Source organism: Solanum stenotomum, chromosome 8 (genome assembly GCF_019186545.1).
Source record: "Solanum stenotomum isolate F172 chromosome 8, ASM1918654v1, whole genome shotgun sequence".
Lineage (NCBI taxonomy): Eukaryota > Viridiplantae > Streptophyta > Magnoliopsida > Solanales > Solanaceae > Solanum > Solanum stenotomum.
In genome coordinates, this window is record NC_064289.1 from 51,361,873 (window position 1) to 51,367,872 (window position 6,000).

Here is a 6,000-nt window from a genome sequence, read left to right on the forward strand (position 1 = left end):
TAAAGCTCAATCGACCTAAGGGTTCAACCTAAATCATGCGGTACTACCCAAATATATCTAATCTAACTAAGACAAATCTAGAAAAGGAAGCCATAACCTACCTTAAGGTCGAAAACATCACACAAACTACAATTCCGATGGTTTTCCCTTTAGAAGAGCCTTAGATTGCTGCCAAGCTATCAAGAGCACAACGAGTAAGTCAATACGATTCCAACGATACCCATATCACTAAATAAAAAAACTGACCAAAAATTGAGCTTAAAACAACCTACGAATTGACGCTACCAAAAAATGACAAGAAAATAGGCATGTTATCCTTATTGGGGTGAGGATCACATGCCTGAAATATGGGTGCAAACGGGACTCAATTCGGACCTCAAATGGCCAAAATACAATACTTTCAAGTTTAGCATTCAAGGAATTTGGGGTAAAAATGAGATTGAAATACAAAAATAAAGGCATAAAAGCATAGAGGTAGAGGAAGAGGAAGAGGAATAAAACTACCTTTGAAGCGCCGAAAATGGTCAAGAAATGCCCAAAATCGTCTAATTCTGAGCTCTAACTCAAATGGGTTCTTCTTTGGAATAAAAGAATGAAAATAGGAATTTAATCCCAGCGATTTTCGTAGAAGCGGACATTTGTTCGCTTAAGCCAACATTGGTTAATAGGCCAAATGTTCGCTTAAGTGAACCCCGCCTAAAGTGGCGCCCTTCGCTTTAGTGACTTTCGCATAAGCCAAAGTAGGGTCACTTGAAAGACCCCTGCCTCCTTGGTGTCCTTCGCTTAAGCGGCCCCTTGAAAGTTTGCTTAAGCCGTCACACCAGACACCAATTTTTTTTTAAAGAAAAGCCAAATGTCCAAATCTTCGAACAAGGCCTCAAATTTAATTCGGAGTCCAAACGACGCAAACCACAAGTGCAAACAACTTGGAAACGACATTGTAGACTCAACTAAATCAACAAATAGCCATTCGAAATCGTCTTGTCCAAATGTTGACCAAAGTCGAAACTTTAACAAAGAAATACCAAAAACACACCAAAAGCTTAAAACTCACCCCCGACACCCTCGGGAATCAAATCGAAGGTCGGTCTTGACCAAACTCGGCATTCTAGAGCTAACCGCAGTGATGGAATTCGCTTCCAAGCATGTTTACCTAGAAAGATACTCCAAGTTCTGTTTGAGTAAAACTTAAAAGCCAAAATGCTAAATAGCACCAACTCCAAACGAAAGCCCGAAAACCCAAACCAATCAATATACTAGACCAAAATTGCCCTTTCGGAGCTAATAGAACTAATGAAATTCCGATCTAAAATCATAATAAATGAATGTTCACTAAAGTCAACTCCTCCAAGCTTAAAACTTCCAAAACTCAAAACTCGCACCAAAATCAACTGGACACCTCAGGGAGCGTGCCGTCCAAAAAAACACCACACACAAGCTATACAGAAGCTATGGAAAGGGGCAATACAGGGAAAGCACACTGAAAACATAGAAATAATCTCGAGGGTCATTACAACAAATACCACTAAAAGGACTTTCGTTCATGAAAGTAAAGTAATGGCAATACCTTAAGGCTAAAAAAGATGAGAATCTGGGTCCGCATATCAAGCTCTATTTCCCAAGTAGTCTCTTGAACTAGACGATGCCGACACTAGACCTTCATTGATGGGATCTCTTTAGACCGCAACTGTGTAACCTGCTTGTCTAGAATGGCCAAAGCCTCATCCTCAAAACTCAAAGTCTTATCAAGATAAACCAACTCCCTTTGAAGCATGTGAGACTTATTAGGAACATACCGACCCAACATTGAGATATGAAACACATGATGAACACTAGAAAGAGCTAGTGGCAAAGCTATCTCATAAGCCACCTCTCCTACCCGCCTCAGAATCTCAAAAGGATCGATAAACCTGAGCTAAGCTTGCCCCTTCTCCCAACCTCATCACGCCCTTCATGGGCGACACCCGCATGAACACACGGTCACCAACCATGAACTCTAAAGGTCATAGCCTCCGATCCGCATAGCTCTTTTACCTACTCTGGGTAGTATAAAGTCGCTCCCGTATCACACAAATGATATCCATAGAATCTATCATTAATTTGTTACCCCATGGCCTAACCACAAAAGGTACAACTAGCCCATGGAGGAACAACATCTCCTACCATATAATACCTCGAATGGTTCCGTCTGAATACTTGAATGGTTGCTATTATTATATGCAAACTATGCCAAAGCTAAGGACTGATCCCATTGACCACCGAAATCAATAACACAAGACTGAAGCATATCCTCCAAAATTTGAATAGTCCTCTAGACTAGCCATTGGTCTGTGGGTGAAAAGTTGTGTTGAGCTCAACCCGGGTACCCAACTCCCTCGGAATAGACCTCCAAAAAGGAGAAGTCAATTGAGTACCATAGTTTGAAATGATAGAAAATGACACCCCATGCAAACGAACAATCTCTCTAAGGTAGATTTGAGCTAATCTCTCTGATGTCTAAGTAATCTGAACCGGTAGAAAGTGAGTTGACTTGGTCAATCAATCAAAGATGACCAAAATAGAATCAAAATCTTAGGAACTATGTGGCAAGCCTACCATAAAGTCCATGGCTATACGCTCCCATTTCCATTCGGAAATGGGTAGCCACTGAGTCAAACCACTTGGTCTCTAGTGCTCATACTTCACCTGTCGACAATTCAAGCATCTAGCCATAAAAACTGCAATGTCCCGCTTCATCCCACACCACCAGTATTGCTTTCTTAGACCACTGTACATCTTCGCAACACTGGATGAATAGAATACTTGGAACAATGAGACTCCCGAAAGATCATCCAAGCTAACTCCCCAACTCTAGGAATACAAATATGACCCTCAATCCTCAAGATGCCTCCAGATCTAAGGTAACCTTTCTAGCCTTACCACTAAGAACCTTTTCCTGAATCAGCCTCAATGGTGGATCATCAAACTAATGTGCTCGAATCTGCTCCATTGAGGAAGATCTAGCTTCTACATAAGCAAATATTCTGCCCGACTCAAAAATTCAAGTCTAACCATATGATTGCCTTATGACTGAATGTCCAAAGCCATAGGTCGCTCCTCCAAGGCTAAGAAAGATAAACTCCCCATGCTCTTTTCCCTCCGTCTCAAGGAATCTGCTACCACATTAGCCTTTCTCGGATGATAAAAGAAGGAAATGTCATAGTCATTTAGTAACTCCAACCCACTGCAATGTCTCAAATTAAGGTCCCTCTTACTGATAATATACTAAAGACTATGATGGTCCGTGAATACCTCGCAGTGAACTCCATACAAAAAGTGTCCCCAAATCTTCAACGTGAAGACTACCGCCGCCAACTCTAAGTCATGAGTGGGGTAGTTCCTTTCGTGAAGCTTTAACTACCTAGAAGTATAAGCAATAACTCTACCCTGCTACATCAAGACATAACCAGGCCCACATCGAAAGCGTTAGAGTAGGCCACAAACCCCTGGCCCTTAGCAGGAAGAGTCAGAATCCGTAATGAAGTCATTAAAGCCTTGAGCTTTAGAAAGCTTGCTTCACACTCATCTGACCACTGGAAGGGGACATCCTTCTTAGTCAATCTAGTCAAGTGCTGCAATAGAAGAAAATCGCTCCACAAACTGTCTGTAGTAGCCTGCTAACCCGACAAAGCTACGAACCTCAATAGGATAAATAGGCCTGGCCCAACCAAAAATTGCCTCAATCTTCGCCGGATCCACCATAATGCCATCCTTAGACACTACGTTCCCCAAGAATGCTACAGATTCAACCTAAAACTCACATTTAGTGAATTTGGCATACAATCAGTGCTCTCTCAAGGTCTAAAGTATTATCTTCATATGCTTTTCATGTTGCTCCCTACACCCAGAATAGACCAAGATGTTGTTGATGAATACTATAACAAAAAGGTCCAAATAAGGCTTGAACACATGGTTCATCAACTCCATAAATGTTGTTGGGGCATCAGTTCACCCAAAAGACATGACTAACAACTCGTAATGTCCATATCGAGTCCTAAACGTAGTCTTAGGGGTGTTCGCCTCCCTAATCCTCAACTGGTGGTAGCTCGATATCTAGGGATGGCAATGGTGCGGTTGTGGTGCGGGTGCGGGGCAAACCCGCAATGACTTTACTCTGCCCCGCTTCGCCCCACATAGCATAATTTTTTATTTTTCCCCGCATATATCCGCTCCGCATATACCCGCCCTGCAAAACTTCAACATAACAATACATGTGCTTAATTTTGACACTTAACTAAAACAATGCTGTAATTTATTAAGTTTTTCATACACTTTAGTTTCTTATTTAAGAATCTGCTACATTACTTTCTAACACCATGATTATGAAGGTAAATAATCAAAAATATTGCGTAGTAAGTATACAAATTAATTAGAATCAGAATTCATCACAAGTGATGCATTATTTTACTTGATAAAATATTGTATAAATACTAGAGACAAAAGATAGGCATAATAAACTTAGAATTCAGTGTCAACTGATTTGCATCTGCTATTTGCCCAATGTAGTTTAACTTCAGAAGAAAATAAATCCTAACCCGTACCCTTCCTGCCCCCCCATGTTTTCCTAAAAATTTATATTGTACTCGCCCTGCTCTGCCCTGCCTCCGCAAAAACACTAACCTGCATTGCCCCGAAAAAACTATAACCCGCCCCTCTTTGCAACCGCCTCGCCCCATTGCCATCCCTACCGATATCAAGTTAATCTTGTAGAACACCGTTGCACCCTGAAGTTGATCCAATAAATCATCAATCTGTGGTATAGGATACTTGTTCTTAATGGTCACCTTGTTCAGCTCCTTGTAATAAATGCAAATACGCAAGGTACCATCCTTATTTTCCATGAACAGGATAAGAGCACCCCAAGGAGATACACTATACATACGCAAGGTACCATCTTTCTTTTTCATTAACATGATAGGAGCACCCCCAAGGAGATACACTCAGTCTGATGAACCCCTTTCCTAAGAGGTCATGGAGTTGCTTCTTAAGCTCCTTCAACTCAGCTGGAGCAATTCGGTAAGGCGAAATAGAAACTTATTGTGTACTTGGATTAACATCAATCATAAAATCGATATCACAGTCAGGAGGAAGAACTAATATGTCAGTAAAAAACACACCAACAAACTCTCTAACCACAAGAACTGAGTCAATGGGAGGAGTGTCGCTACTAGTATCATGGACATAATCAAGGTAAGATAAACACCCCTTCTCTATCAACCATTGTGCCATCAGAAAAGAGATCACACCCCTCGGCATATGACCATTAGAATTAATCCATACAAGAGGAGGGAAACCAGGCATGCATAAAGTCACAGTTTGGAGAAATAATCCAAGACTGCATAATAGGGAGACAACCAATCCATGCCTAGGATCACGCCAAAGTCTACCATGTCTAACACAATAAGGTCTACCTAGGTATCGTACCCAATATGGTCACCACACAAGCTCTATAAACCTTCTCCACTATCGAAGAATCAACCACGAGAGTAGGTACACGCTTAGGAACAAACATCAGCTCACAAGACAAACCCAACCACATAGCATAATAAGAGACACCTATGAAAATGTATACTCCATATTAAATAAAGCATAAGCAGGCTAATACGAGATGAAGATTGTATGTTATATAATAGCATCCGATGTCTCTACCTCTGGCCTCCCCTGAAAAAGCATACATATGACCATGTCAACCTTGACCACCAACCTGCCTGCCGGAGGACCACCTTTAGCTCACTGGAGACCATCCAGTACCTTGAACCGAAGCCCTAGGGGTCTGAACTTTTTTACCCTACTGACTCTATGGGCCTGACTGACTCTGCCTCCTAAAACAACTGATCGTAGGACATTCTCAAGCAAAGTGACCCACCATACCACACTCATAACAACCTCTACTAGAGTTTCCCTTAGACGACTAGGTTGAACCTCAATGGACACAACAACCTGAATACCCTCAATGTGAAC